Source organism: Cnephaeus nilssonii (genome assembly GCF_951640355.1).
Source record: "Cnephaeus nilssonii genome assembly, chromosome: 20".
Classification (NCBI taxonomy): domain Eukaryota; kingdom Metazoa; phylum Chordata; class Mammalia; order Chiroptera; family Vespertilionidae; genus Cnephaeus; species Cnephaeus nilssonii.
Window position 1 is genome coordinate 29,734,158 of NC_137091.1, and position 15,818 is coordinate 29,749,975.

The following is a 15,818-nucleotide window of genomic DNA, read 5'->3' on the forward strand; positions in this document are numbered from 1 at the left end:
AGCACAATGTCTGGACGCTGTGAGCTGGAGCCGGGCACAGCAGGCATGCCAGCCGGGTTATCTCTCCCCTGCAGAGGCCGCCGGCTCTGGCCCCGCTGTCCCTGGCCCCCTGGGCATCTGTGCTTCCTGGTCCGGGGTGACCTGAGGCAGCTGCCCTGGCATGTGCAGGGGACTTCGGGAGTGACCCCGGGTTTCGTTCTCACAGGGTGCGAGGGTCCGGGGAGGGTGTGGGGTCTGTGGGAGGTGAGGATGCTCACCATGGATGGTACGGGGCCGCCCACAGCAGTGGTCACGGAAGGCACCACGAACCCTGGCAACAGTACACGGAGCACGTGGCCAGGACTGCGCTGCCCGCTTTGTCCATGTCATCTCACTAACTGTGTGGCAGGGATGTGACCATCGGCATTGTACACCAGGGGAAACTGAGGCACCGAGAGGGGAAGTGGTTTGGCCCAGGTCACACAGCCTGGGAGCCAAACACCAGGCTGCACAGGAAAGCTCAGGGTGGCCATGTTCAGGTTCCAGTCCCAACTCCCCTTCAGGCCAGCTGTTGCCCTCTCTGAGACTCAGTTTCCCCTGCTGTACAGCGGGGGTAACGCACCATGCTGGGATGGGGTTCAAAGTCGTCGCAAAGCCGAACTTGGTGTGTGTGACCTGGTCTTCAGTTGCTCTGTGTGCAGAGCACACTCTTAGGCGGTTGGGCTGTGTGTAGAGCCCACGTGGTATACAAAGGACCTGTCATGAGACTCGCCCCACCCACCTGAGATGCTTAGCCAGGAAGTGCCGGTCTGGTCTCCCAGCTTGCTCGGGGTCTCTCTCCCCGTCTGTCTGTCCTTCAGTCCGTTTCTGGCTCCTTAATCCGTGCAGTGAAGGGCACACCTGGCTCCATCCGGGCGCCTGCCCAGCCCGGTGGTTTTGAGAATAGAGAACCTGGTCTCTGCACCAGGATGGGTCACGCTCGTCCTCAGGAAACACCGGTTCCTGTTCCCAGTCAGAGGCCACGATGGGGGGGCTGGAACCCCAGGGAGGGGCCCCCCATACAGCCCTGTCTCCCTCTGTAGAACTTCCTCTGATGACGCAATGTTCTAAACCTGTACCGTGCAGCACAACAGCCACCAGCCACGTGTGGTTATTGATCACTTACAATGTGACTCGTGAGACCAGGACTTGGGATGTCATTTAATGCCAATCGATGGACACGAGTGTTCACACATGGCTCGGGGCCACCGTGGTGGGCAGTGCCGGCCGCTCGGGGGGCTGGTCTCCCTGCCGTAGGACTGGCCCGCCTGGGTAGATCAATCTCAGCCCTCCCTGTGTGTGGGCCCAGACCATCTCCCTTTTTGTGGTCCTCAGTTTCCCCTCGAGCAATTGGGATAATGAAGCAACTAGCTCATAGGGTTGTTGTGGGGGCTCGATGAGACCCAGGCTGCATCCAGGATGGGGTGGGCTCTGTCAGTGTGTCCAGCTTTGATCTCCTCACTGTTATCTTTGTCATCCTCTTCGTGACGGGGGTGCCCCGCGTGCTCCCCTTTCTCCCTGCGACGGTGGTCTGGGGTTCTAGAAGCCTGGTTGTAGATGAGGAATGAGGCAGGACCTGTGCCTGGTGACCCACATGCTTTGTGCTCTGGCCTTTCTGGTGCCCAGGGAGACTGGGACCCCCCCCCCCCCCCCGCCCCAGGGGAAGACATGGAGGGGCTCTGTGGGGAAGGTGGGTGGAGCTCTGGGAGGGAGGAGAGGAAGGGGTAGCAGGCATTGTTGCAGGGCCTGAGAGCAGAGGGGAGGGAGCCTGGCCCCTTAAGGCCTCTGGACAGATGACCAGCACCTCTGTGTAGTGACTGGCAGAGAGACTGGCCAAAGGTCTTCACTCCAGAATTGGGAGCCTTGGGGAGTGAGTCTGGGGCCTTCAGGAAGGCCTCCAGGTGAACACGGTTGCAGCAGAAACTCTGACCTGGGGCGGCCCTTCTGCCTTGACCAGGAGGTTTCCGACCCCCTGACTGCTGATGGCAGCCCAGTGGTGCTGACTGAGGTCCCAGGGCAGTGGGCAGCGGGGAGGGGGCACCGGGCCCAGGCCTGGGCACTGCTTTTCTGTCTAGACTTAGACATTTAAACCCGAGGAACGACCATACGCCTACACTTCACCCCGGTCTCACCTTAAAAGAGCTAGAGCCTCCTGCCTCTGGGTCCTGTGCTGTCCCCCTAGCCCCGCCTCCCTGGACACCCCCTCGGCTCTCCCTCCTGCCTGGTGCAGAATCCTGCCCAGATTTGGGCCTATGGGCATGGAGAGGCCTGGGTTCCAGGCCCAGCCTTACCTGCTGCAAACTAGTTCTGAGCACGTGTGGGAGCTCTGTGGACCTCAGTTTCTTCTATGTAGTCGCATCCCCAAAACTCCCTTCCTACTCTGGCGTCTTGCCGTTGCATTCAGAAATGTGTGTTTGGAGCCTCCCTGTTCCTCAGCCTCTGCGCAGGTGGGAGGGGTTTCCAGCCCCACCCCTGCAAGAGAAGGAAGGAGGTGTGTTGGGGGCAGGGAGCTGGCTGTGGGCTTCAGCCACCCGCCCCAGAGCAGCTGTCTCCGTCTCAGTATTCTCACCCCGTAAAACCCGGAGCCTGCTGGCGCTCCGCCCAGGGGGTCTTGAAGGGTTTCCACATACTGTTTTAAGATCCTCCGCTAATGAGGGCCCTGGCAATGCCAAGTGTTCCCGGGGCCTGTGTGTGCCAACGAGCAACCAGGCACGACTCACAGGACTGAGTGGCATCCTCTAGCTAGTGAAAGTGGCGGAGGAGCGGGCCCTGGCCCCCTGCCCGTGGCGTCTCTCCAGGGCCTCCTAAAATTTCCAGGAGCCCTTGTGGGGTGCGGGGAGGACGTTTGGAAGCCAGGCCGGGCATGGCCACGGGGCGGCTTCTCCCTCTCGGAGGCTCCATTTATTTCCCCCTTTGTGACCGGGGATGCCTGCATTGTGACTGGGAGGGTGGCCGCTGTAAGGATTTCATTAGGCAGCCATCAGCCCCCCTGTGCCTCTGCCTTAGTGGATGCCTTCGGAACGGAACAGCAGCGCCTGCCCTCCACCTCCCACAGGCCCGGGGTGAACTGTGAGGTCTGCCAGGAAGTGGCTCATCCATTTATCCTCTCCTCCCACCGTTGAGGTCAGTTGAAAAGAGAAAATGATGGGGCTGGCCTTCCCCAACAGGGGTGCCTTTCCCCACACCGGCCCCAGGGCTGTGGTCAGGGGTGTCAACAGGTGTAACAGATGAGCACGGCCCCAGGCCCCCCCTCATCGCAGCACCCGAGGGTGCAGCCCTCCCTCCCCACTGTGCCTGGCTAGTCCCTGCTCATCTTCCTTCCTGGGCCAGCGTGACTCCCTCCCCTGACAGAAGGGAGGCTTCCTGGCCTCGGTCCACAGGGCTCACGGCCACCTTGGGTCCCCTCACGTGTGCACCCACGTGGTGTATTTCAGCAGTAAACGTGGAAGCCGTGGGGGTCCTGGGCTCTGGCTCTGGAGGCACCATCCTGAGCACTGCCCGGCATCATGTGCGAGCTCACAGGGGGGCAGCTCTTCCAACCACGGAGAAGGGAGGGTTCCAACCGGGGGGGGGGGGGGGGGGGGCGGGCGGGGAACCTGCGTGTGTGTGTGTGTGTGTGTGTGTGTGTGTGTGTGTGTGTGGTGGGGGGAGGGGTCCCACCCCTAACACAGCTCTGTCTTCTGCTTTTTTTTTTTTTTTTTTTTTTTTTTTAAATTTCTTTATTGATTAAGGTGTCACATATTTGTCCTCATCCCCCCATTCCCATCCCACACCCCTCCCCTTGGATGCCCCAACCCTCTGTTGAACTTAAGCATTGGTTAGGCTCATATGCATGCACACAAGACCTTTGGTTGATCTCTCCCCCCTCCCCCCACCCTCCCCTATCCTCCCTCTGAGGCCCGATAGTCCGATCGATGCCTCCTTGTTTCTGGTTCTGTTCTTGTTCATCAGTCTATGTTGTTCATCATTTCCCCTAGATGAGCGAAATCATGTGTCACTAGAGATATACTTATAAGAATTGAATGTGCGACGAGCAATAATAGTTATGCTGACAGGCAAATGAATCAGTCTGTAGAGAGTTTCTTTCTGGACCAACAGTTCTGTTGAGACCCAATATCAATGTCCACCAGTTCCCTATGAGTACATGTCGGCACTGACCCCTCAGCTCTGGATGGTGGACAAATGGTGGTAATGCAGGTCCGACTCCCTCTGGTTTGGTCTCGGCCTGACCCAGGGGCACTGCTTCACCCGGATCCAGGGGCCCGCGGCCTCACCCGGACCCGGGGCCAGGCCCACCCGGATCCAGGGGCCCGCGGCCCCACCCGGACCCGGGGCCAGGCCCACCCGGATCCAGGGGCCCGCGGCCCCACCCGGACCCGGGGCCAGGCCCACCCGGATCCAGGGGCCCGCGGCCCCCCCCGGACCCGGGGCCAGGCCCACCCGGATCCAGGGGCCCGCGGCCTCACCCGGACCCGGGGCCCAGGCCCACCCGGATCCAGGGGCCCGCGGCCTCACCCGGACCCGGGGGCCAGGCCCACCCGGATCCAGGGGCCCGCGGCCTCACCCGGACCCGGGACCCAGGCTCACCCGGATCCAGGGGCCCGCGGCCTCACCCGGACCCGGGGCCAGGCTCACCCGGATCCAGGGGCCCACGGGCTCACCCGGACCCGGGGCCAGGCTCACCCGGACCCGGGACCCAGGCTCACCCGGATCCAGGGGCCCACGGCCTCACCCGGACCCGGGGCCGGGCTCACCCGGATCCAGGGGCCCACGGCCTCACCCGGACCCGGGGCCGGGCTCACCCGGATCCAGGGGCCCACGGCCTCACCCGGACACGGGGCCGGGCTCACCCGGATCCAGGGGCCCGCAGCCTCACCCGGACCCGGGACCCAGGCTCACCCGGATCCAGGGGCCCGCGGCCTCACCCGGACCCGGGACCCAGGCTCACCCGGATCCAGGGGCCCGCGGCCTCACCCGGACCCGGGACCCAGGCTCACCCGGATCCAGGGGCCCGCGGCCTCACCCGGACCCGGGACCCAGGCTCACCCGGATCCAGGGGCCCGCGGCCTCACCCGGACCCGGGACCCAGGCTCACCCGGATCCAGGGGCCCACGGGCTCACCCGGACCCGGGGCCAGGCTCACCCGGATCCAGGGGCCCACGGGCTCACCCGGACCCGGGGCCAGGCTCACCCGGATCCAGGGGCCCACGGGCTCACCCGGACCCGGGGCCAGGCTCACCCGGATCCAGGGGCCCACGGCCTCACCCGGACCCGGGGCCAGGCTCACCCGGACCCGGGACCCAGGCTCACCCGGATCCAGGGGCCCATGGCCTCACCCGGACCCGGGGCCGGGCTCACCCGGATCCAGGGGCCCACGGCCTCACCCGGACCCGGGGCCGGGCTCACCCGGATCCAGGGGCCCACGGCCTCACCCGGACATGGGGCCGGGCTCACCCGGATCCAGGGGCCCGCGGCCTCACCCGGACCCGGGACCCAGGCTCACCCGGATCCAGGGGCCCGCGGCCTCACCCGGACCCGGGACCCAGGCTCACCCGGATCCAGGGGCCCGCGGCCTCACCCGGACCCGGGACCCAGGCTCACCCGGATCCAGGGGCCCGCGGCCTCACCCGGACCCGGGACCCAGGCTCACCCGGATCCAGGGGCCCGCGGCCTCACCCGGACCCGGGACCCAGGCTCACCCGGATCCAGGTGCCCGCGGCCTCACCCGGACCCGGGGCCAGGCTCACCCGGACAGGGACCCGGGCTTACCCGGATCCAGGGGCCCACGGCCTCACCCGGACCCGGGGCCAGGCTCACCCGGATCCAGGGGCCCGCGGCCTCACCCGGACCCGGGGCCAGGCTCACCCGGATCCAGGGGCCCGCGGCCTCACCCGGACCCGGGACCCAGGCTCACCCGGATCCAGGGGCCCGCGGCCTCACCCGGACCCGGGGCCCAGGCCCACCCGGATCCAGGTGCCCGCGGCCTCACCCGGACCCGGGACCCAGGCTCACCTGGATCCAGGGGCCCGCGGCCTCACCCGGACCCGGGGCCAGGCTCACCCGGATCCAGGGGCCCGCGGCCTCACCCGGACCCGGGGCCAGGCTCACCCGGATCCAGGGGCCCGCGGCCTCACCCGGACCCGGGACCCAGGCTCACCCGGATCCAGGGGCCCGCGGCCTCGCCCGGACCCAGGATTCAGCCTCACCCGGATCCAGGGTCACACGGCCTCGCCCAGACCCAGGATTCAGCCTCACCCGGACCCAGGGGCACATGGCCTCGCCCGGACCCAGGGGCACGTGGCCTCACCCGGACCCGGGGCCCAGCCTCACCCTGACCTAGTTCCCAGCCTCACCCGGACCCAGGGGCACGCGGCTTCACCCGGATCTGGGACCCAGCGGAGTTTCGTCTTCTTGATCCCAATTCCTGTTGGTCAATTCCCTCTCAGCAATTCCTTCGGCCATTTTCTCAGAGTTCCAGGGCAGCCACCGCAGAACTCGTTGGGCGGCGAGCTCGGCGAAGCTCCGGTGTGCCCGGTGCGCGGCGGCGGGCTGGTCCGGGGTGGCTGCGTCGGCCCTTGGGTCTGCAGCGGTGGCCGGTCGCCGAGCGTGCGCACCTGGCCGCTTCCGGGGCGTTGAGATTCTTGAAGGACTCGGAGGTCAGCAAGCGCGTAGTCTCCCGCCCCATGTCTCCCAGGGGCTCGTCTGTCCGTGCTCGGCAGCGAGTGAAGCCTTCCCCTCAGCCGGAGACCGCTGGGGGAACTGCACCAAGCACGTTCCAGGCCGCCATTGTGTCGCCTGAGCCGTAGTTTTTAAAGTGTGGTCTTTGGGTCACCGGCATCAGCTTCATCCCGCGTACCCCTCTCTTTTATTCTAGTTGTATAGCATCCGCTCAGTTAGCCCTCCGGTGGTTCTGGATGGTGTCCGCTCCGCTCTCCCGTCGTAGTCTCAAAACCGTTGTGGTAGGCAGCAATCAGGCTTCTGCCCTATGCCTCCATCTTGGTCCTTGTTTGTATAGTTAAGTCTTGATTGTTGTTGGTGTCACTGGGAGGAATTGTCCTCCAGGCCTATTGGCCGTGCGGACCCTCTGTGTCTATAAAGGAAGAGTTGCTGTGCAGGAGACACGCCTATGTGCCGGGTCTTGGTGCAGCAAGGCTTTGGCGCTCACTGCGTCTGCCTCTTGAATGTGTCCCTTATGGGAGTGGTCGAAATCTGATGTCATCTCACAACGACCACTAGATGCCCTCGTTTCTGGGTCTCCAATGGTGTGTAGGTCAGCTACTGCCTGTGGCCCCTCAGCAGGAATTACAGCATCCCTTATATTCGTGACCTGTTTCGGTGTCTTCCCCTTTTGGCTGCCTCCCTATCGCTCAGCTTCCCCAATCTCCCTAGGTGGTCGCTCTTGATACCCCCCTTTGTGGGCTGAGTGCAAAGTCTTGGTGTTGTTAAGCCTTGATTGCTGTTGGTACACTGGGAGGATGTGACCTCCAGTCCAATTGGCTGTGAGGATCAGCTGTGTCTATGCCGGGAGACAGCCCCGTTCAACTAGACTTGCAAAATTGTAAAAGCCTCTGTGTTCAGCTTGGATGGGGCGGAGTTACAGGGCGGAGCCTACCGCCTTGGCTTCCCGTCAGCCCCGCCCTATGAGGTTCCTGTGTCTCAGTGTCCCTCTGTACTCCCAGCAAACACCTCTGAGAGAAAAGTGCCCTGGAGTTTCGCGCGCTGCCAAACAGTCTAGTCTCTCCCCCAATGAATCTGGATTCCCAGATTCTCTCCCGGAACTGGGTTTCCGTGTAGTCAGAATTGGGGCTCACCTCAGTCTGGCGCTTTTGTCTCCTTCCCTCCAGGGCGACTCAGCGGCACAGTCAACAGCCCATCCTCCGCGCACAATCCCGTGCGCGCCTCCGGTGCTCTGCTCTTCGCCGCCTCTCTGCATCTCTGCCTTACAGCCCAGCTTTCCCCAGCATGAGCATGGCTTCCCCGGGTCTTTCCCGGAACTGGGGTTCAGTGCAGTTGGAACTGGGGGTTCAGCACAGTCCGGAGCTTTTGTCTCCTTCCCGCTAGGGCAATCCAGCGGCACAGGCAACAGTTCCTCCTCTGCGCACATTCCCGTGCGCGGCTCCGGCGCAGCTCCTCTGTGTCTCCGTTCCACAGCCCAGACTCCCCCAGCATGAGCCCGGCTTCCCAGGGTTTCGCCGGGCACTGGGGTTCAGTGCAGTCGGAGCTGGGGTTCAGCACAATCTGGCGCTTTTATCTCCTTCCCGCCAGAGAACGCCAGCCAGGCCGCCAGCCGCCCCTTCCTCTCCGGCTCCGTCTTCCCCGCACGCACGCGGGCTCCTGTCTCCGCCCGTGTCTCCATACCTCAAGCTTTTACGGCTTCTCTGATTTTCCTTGTGGTTTTCTTTTTCCTTCTAATTGTGCGCATTTCAGTCAGCCAGCTTTCCTGTGGTTCTGGATGATGTCCGTTTTGACTTTTAGTTGTGTTTTTGATATTGTTGTGCCCGGCTGTAGGTTAGGTGTTTAACCTATGCCGCCATCTTGGTTCCTCCTGTCTTCTGCTTTTGTTAAAACCCCATCTCTTGCCTGAGGAAGGTGCTGGGTAAAAATTTCTTGACTGACTGTCTGATGAAATAGCCTCTGGGTAGGAGGGGCTGGTGGGGAGAGTCTCCAGGGACTGATTAAGGAGCCGGAATGGGGGCTAGGGAAGGAAGCAGGGCTGGGGGAATCCCCGAAGCTGTTCCACCCCTCCTTGGGCTCCCAACCCTGGGGGCGGGGGGCTGATGCAATTCCAAGGAGAGGCAACAAGGCAGGAGATGGGGCCCCTCACTCTTGGCCACCTGCGCCCAAAAACCTTCCAGGGGTTCCAGATGCCATCCCACAGGGTCCCTGGACACCGGGAGAAGGGAGGATTCCAAACGCTCACCACTCTCAGCTGTTCACAGCTAGGGACGCACCTAACGGTGGGCGGGCCTTTGGGACCAGAGGCTGGGTGTAAACAGCCTCAGACAGAGCCCGGGCGCTGCTTGCCACGGGCAGGGCCAGGTTGCTAACTCTGTCGCCCTGCCCAGTGACAAGGGCCCTGGGCTTTTCGGACTGACACTGTTCCCCTCATACCTGAGCACCTGGATTAGGAGCCCATGGGAAGCCCCCACCCTCCTGGTTTCCTACCACATCCTGGGCATTTCCCCGGGGGGTGGGGCATCCACAGTGTCCAGCCTGCTCAGCCCGGCAGGTGGCCTGCCTTCTCTGGCCCGGGGGCTGGTGGGTCTTTGCCCCCTGGTCAGCGGAGGAGGAGATGCAGGGGCAGGAGCATGGTTAGCGCTCAGGCCTTGAGACCAGATACATCTGGGACCTGATCGCAGTAGTGCCTCTTGCTGGCTGTGTGGCTTGTGAACCATGGAACGAGATGACCTGTATTTAAAGATGCTTTTGGCACATCAGAAGCCCTCCAGAATATTCGTGTGGCCAGTGACTGTGAGGGCTGTTAGCCCCGGGGGTTGTGGTGGCTGCCAGATGGGGCTCAGGGCTGAGGCCGGGCACCTGTTTGAGACTGAGACACCTCGTGTCCTGGGTGGGAGGGGCTGGAGGTTGGGTGGTTCCTCGGAGCGGGTGAGGCTGGTGAACAAAATCTGGGGCAGAGAATCGGGCAGGGCAGGCGGGGCAGGCTGTGCCATGCGGCTCGCTGGCAGGGGCCAGGATGCCAGGTATGTTGAAGTGGTTTCTAGTCTGGGAAGCCTGGGGGCAGAAGGGCTAGCCAGCTTCCCCCACGGAGGTCTGATGGCCACCGGACATCTGTGTCTGTGAGAGGCAGGGGCAGGGCATTCACATGCTGGAGAAACTGAGGCAGGCAGCCCCTGCCACAGGGCATGTCCAGGACCGCCAGAGCCTCGTCCAGGCATTTGAGGGCTCCTCCTCTGCCCCCTGCGGTGCCATCAGTGAATCCGCTGCAGGACGGAAGCTAACAAGGAAGCCTGCTCTCCCCTCTCAGAACGAACAGCCAGCTCTCCTGGGAGATCTGACTGCTCCCTCTGCAACCAGCCCTGGAGGTTGCGTCAGCAGCCTGCCGGCCTCTGCGTGGCGCCCCGGGCCAGTGGGCTGGGGGCAGCAGCCTCTCGGGGAGCTGAGTCCTGGGGGAGCCACTGGTGGTACACCACCCTCCTGCCCACAGCTGGACCCCTGTCACACTGCTCCCCACCCCCGCCTGGTGAGGCAACCGCCTCAGGGGCACAGATGGCCCCTCCACTAGGATTAGCCCCCCTCGCCCACCCAGGGGGCAGAGGGTGGCTGGCTCAGCGAGGGGCAGGATGCTGTGTAGGAGAGGCGGCCATCAGCCTGGGCCCAGCTGCCTGCGGTGTTCAGTGGATCCTGGGGGCTGAGAAGGAGGGAGGACCCAGGCCCACACCAGACTTCCTCGTTTCATAGTTTCATCCCTCCTGGCCAATGATCGATGCTCATGATAGGTCAGCAAGCTTTCCTTTGGGGGAGTCGGCTCCTTGTGGTGTGTGTGGGGGGGCACTGTCCACATGCCTGGGGGCAGCTAGAGTCCCCAACGGAGCCCAGACACAGTCACGCACCTCCGGAGGTTCCGTTCATTCCTCGGGGGGCTGCGTGTTTGTGGTTAGACTGTGGACTTTGCCCCTAGAATGTCTGGGTTCACATCTCATCTCCGGTTGCCAGCTGTGTGACCCTGGGCACGCTACCTCTCTGGGCTCATCAACCGGGGCTAGGAGCAGTCTCTGCCCACACAGGCTTGAAGGGCCTCCTCCTGTGAGGCATAAGTCCTAAGGGAAGCAGGTAGAAAGCCCCCGGGGGGACACGGGCTGGGTGTCTCACCACCGGTAAACCTCCCTGTGAGACCTGGGACCTGGGGGCTGGCGTGCAGCAAGAGGTCAAGTCCCTCAAGCTCTCGCCCTCCCTCCAGGACACCCACTGAGGGCCTCACGTTGGCTTGGTTGACTCCGCTGGGAGTGAGAAGGGTGCTGACTTGCCGGACATCGCCTCCCAGGGTCCCAGGACGATACGACTTCCCCTCTGTCCCCAGAGCCTGGCTCCAGGGCATGGACAGTCCTGGACCCCAAGCCTGGCTGTCTCCCCCTAGTCAGAGCAGTTGATAACCTGACTTCCAGTTTGCCCGCTGGGCTTGGCACCCCCACCCTGGGCCCAGCACCAAGCTAGGAACCATACTAATATCTGCTATGTGTATTGCCCACCTACTATTTCGGGCACTCCCCTGGGGTTAGCTGGGTGACCCCTTGCCCTGACCCATGAGATAGGGACCACCCCCCACCCAGGCAGCCTGGGCCCAGCCTCTACCATGCCAACCCTAGCTCTTAGGGAGCTATAAAGTGCAGACTGCCAACCCCATTCTCAGACTGCTTAGGGTAGGAAGAACAAACAGACCTGTTATGGCCAAGACAGACTGACAGAGCCCCTGCGTAGCGGTGCAGATGTCCAGGGAGGGTGGAAGCTCCCCAGGAGGGAGAGGTGGTGGGTGGGGACAGAAAGAGTTCCCCCAGGTGGAGGCAGAAGTTAGGGGAGGGCGGGGGCTGGGAGCTTACCCCTCATCCCGGTGGACACAGGCCTGCCAGCCCGGCTGTGGCTGGGAAAGACGGGACCCGGAGGCCCCTCCGCTCACTTCTGATGATGGATAAAGATGTCCGCTCTCTCTCACACAGGCGACCAGAGCCCATAATTAGCTTTTAACCTGTCCCCGCCGTTAACTCAAAAAGGCCACCATTTGTTCCAGGGAGCTGCTGGTGTATAAAGAACTAAACACGGCCAATTTTGTTCAGGATGAATTAAGACTTGTAAATGTAAAATGAGTTCATCTATTTAATTAAGTAGCAGCCATATGAATGTTAAATTAAGTTCACAGAAGACGTGCCAAAACAGTGTTATAAAAATATTGTCAGGCGGTGCAGGGATTTGGGGAGGGGTGTGGCTGGAATTGGGGGAGGGGGGAGACCCTCTCCCCGGTGAATCTGATGGAGGCCCTGAGCCTCTCCTCTTCCCTGAACAGGAGGAGGACCTTCGAGCCAGGCAAGTTATAGCCAGACGGATGCCCAGGCTCCCGATGGCTCCCCGCCCCCCGCCCCCCTGCGCCACCCCTTCACCTGTGCACATGTGTGCTCATGCCCATGGAGGGCAGTGGGGGCGGCCGCTTGTCCTCTTGGCAAATGACGTATGGGAAAGGTGCTGCCCCAGGCACGGGAGAGGGAAGCGGAAAGGACAAAACTGAAGCGAAAGATCAGCTGTGAGAAGGACCCTCCCAGAGAGGGTGCGGGAGGAGCTGGCCCCGGGTGAGCAGGTGGGATGAGGTGAGTATGAGGGCATCATGCCCAGAGCTGGGGCCAGTAGCCAGGCTCCTGACCCTCCCAGCATCACTGGCATCTCGGAGAAGGGGTTCACTCAGTGCTGAAGAGCATAGAGACCCTCTGGAAGGCACTTCCTTTCCTGCCACCCCCAAATCCAGCTGTCCTAGGGAGGGATTGTGGCACAGCACAATTCTGGGTGACCAGCTGCCCTGGGTGGGAAGTGGTGGAGAGCTTGGTTTGACAGCAGCGGGCTGACTGCAAAGCACAGGCACACAGACTCTGCCCTGACAGAGGCGAAGGCAGTAAATGCCAACATGAGCAGACATGGGAGTGAGAGTGGAAGGAGGATTAACTGTAGTTGGGAGTGGGGACCGAGTCAGGGAATGTTTCCTAAGTAGGGGATTTCCTCCCTGGGTTTTAAAGGATGAGTAAGAGTTCGCTTGGTAGGCTGAGAGGGGAGGGGAGGGCATTCTGGGAAAAGAGAAGAGCGTGTGCCTAAAATTGTGCTGAGCACACTGCAGGTGGTTCATCATGGAGGGAGAATTGAGGATACAGCTGGAGAGAAGGATAGAGATGTGAGGGGCCTCGGGCATCGTGCTAAGCAGCTTGCAGAGACTCTGAAGGCAATGGGGAGACATGCCTCCATTTAGTGCTGTTCTAGCCTGAGCACACAGCAATGGGAGAGTCAAACAGACAAAAATCCCTGCCCTCATGGAGTGTATGGTCTAATCAAGGCCATAGATAAGAAGCAAACAGATAAATAAGCGGTAGGTTTGATGGTGAAAAGTGACATGGAGAGAATGTAACAGGGTAAGGGAGACTGAGGCAGCCAAGTGGGGATTGCTGTTTTTTATGGGGTGGTCAGAGAAAGCCTATCTCATACCCTTTAACAGAGTCCAGAAGTTTACCATGGGCAGACCCAGTTTATGCGGCTTGTTCTGCATGATTTTAAAGAGTTCCTTCACGGTACCCTAGCTCCGTGGTCGGCAAACTGCGCGCAGCTCGTGAGTCACATGTGGCTCTTTGGCCCCTTGAGTGTGGCTCTTCCACAAAATACCACGGCCTGGGCGAGTCTATTTTGAAGAAGTGGCATTAGAAGAAGTTTAAGTTTAAAAAATTTGGCTCTCAAAAGAAATTTCAATCGTTGTATTGTTGATATTTGGCTCTGTTGACTAATGAGTTTGCCGACCACTGCCCTAGCTGGTTTGGCTCAGTGGCTAGAGCGTTGGCCTGCAGACTGAAGGGTCCCGGGTTTGATTCCAGTCAAGGGCACATGCCCCAGGTTGTGGGCTCGATCCCCAGTGGGGGGGGGGGGGCGTGCAGGAGGTAGCCAATCAAGGATTCTCTCTCATCATTGATGCTTCTCTCTCTCCCTCTCCCTTCCTCTCCAAAATCAATTTGTGGTCATATGGATTGGATGTCTGGCAGAAGAGGTAACACAGATTACAAGGGAAGGGCAAGTGCAAGGGAGAGAGGAGGTAGACAGCGGGCAGAGAGTACAAGATCCCAGAGAGGGTTGTAAGAGCTTGGCTTTCACTCAGAATGAGATGGGAGCCATTGAGGGTTCTGTGCAGAGGCATATCTGCCTGGCCTTTTACTGACCTCCTCAGGCTGCTGTACCACGAATAGACTGCAGGGGGCGAGGGTGGAGCAGAAGACCAGGAAGGAGGTACTGCAATAGTCCAGGCAATTGAGGACTGGATGAGATGGAGTGCAATTCTAAACATGGTTTGAAGATGGAACTGACAGGCAGGTGGACGGTGTTGGGGGTGTGATATAAAAGGGGGTCAGGCTGTTGGGAAATTTCCAGCAGAGGGGTAGGAAGTCTGGGAGAAGAAACAGAGCCTCCTGGTTGGGCTGCTGAAAGACCTTGGACAGCTTACTATTGGCCTGCAGCTGTGTTTTACTTGGTTCCCACACAGTATTTTAAATTATTAAAAAGTTTTATTGCCAATATTTAAAAACCAGTAGGTTTTCTTTTAAACCCAAGATTTCTAGCTTCTCTTTAAAAAGTCTGAAGCTCTGGCCCAGCTGGCGTAGCTCAGTGGTTGAGCTATGGCATGACTCAGGAGATCACAATTCAATTCCTGGTCAAGGTACATGCCTGGGTTGCAGGCTCCATCCCCAGTGGGGGGCATGTAGGAGGCAGCCAATCAATAACTCTCTCTCATCAACGATGTTTCTATATCTCTCTCCCTCTCCCATCTCTTTCTGAAATCAATAATACACACACACACACACACATACACACACACACATACACACACACACACACACACACACACACACACACACACACTAGAGGCCCAGTGCACGAAATTCATGCAAGGGGCTTGGCCCTCGCAGCCCCGGCTTCATCTGGAAAGTCGTTTGACTGTCTGATCTAATTAACATATTATGCTAATATATATATATATACTAGTGGCCCGGTGCACGAAATTCATGCATGGGGGTGAGGGTGTCCCTCAGCCCGGCCTGCACCCTTTCCAATCTGGGATCCCTCTTGCAATCCAGGACCGCTGGCTCCTAACTGCTCACCTGCCTGCCTGCCTGATCACCCCTAACCACTCTGCCTGCTGGCCTGCTTGCCCCAAATGCCCCCCCACCAGCCTGATAGCCCCCAACTGCCCCCCACTGCCAGCCTGCTCACCCCCAACTGCCCCCCACTGCCAGCCTGCTCACCCCCAACTGCCCCTCCTGCCAGCCTGCTCACCCCAACTTCCCCCCCTGCTGGCCTGCTTGCCCCCAAGTGTACCCCACTGCCAGCCTGATCACCCCCAACTACCCTCCCCTCCTGGCCTGATCACCCTGTGCCTCAGCCCCGCCACCATGGTCTCATTAGCATATTACCCTTTTATTAGTATAGATATGTGTAGTCTCTGCTTACACCGGGTCTGTAGTCCCCCTGGGCACCTGTTGGTGGGAGCTGAGCAGCCCCTGCTCGTGTTGGGAGGGACACGTGTCCTCCTGTTGGCTTCAGGCACTGGTGTCAAGAGTGCAGGGCCCACTAGACCTCAGCCTGCCAGTCCCTTTGGCCCAGTGCACAACCTGCCCATATGCACCCCGCCTCCTTGCCCCAATTGGAACCAGCTCTTGAAGTCTGGTAGGAAATGGGAGGACTGTCAGGAAATCCCTGAGGGTTGTGCCTGCCCTCCTGTCACCCCTGGCCCCCACATTTCCAGCTCAGCTGTCTGCCTTGGCTCCTAGAGGCCTGTGGAACCATTTAAAAGGCTCCTAAGGATATTGATCAATCTCTCTAAAATGGATTATCCCGTTTGCCTCCCAGCCTGACTGGATGCCCTGGGTAAGATCAGAAAGGAATTATGTTAGCCGGAGGCAGAGGGAGCAAGGGCGAGAATCTATCTCCTCCCCGGTGATGCAATCTTATCAGAGCTGAACTTTCCTCTCCATCTTGGGATATAGGATACTTTGGGGATGGCGGAAAGAAATAATAATCTTATGATTTGCAGCCTGCTCGACACCGAGCCA

General features: G+C 60.7%; 1 protein-coding gene across 8 annotated transcripts in view; it reads left to right on the plus strand.

Annotated features, from left to right (window-relative positions):
* GSE1 (Gse1 coiled-coil protein) overlaps positions 1–15,818 on the plus strand; it is a 420,008-nt gene that overhangs the window by 275,253 nt on the left and 128,937 nt on the right. The window lies entirely within an intron of this gene.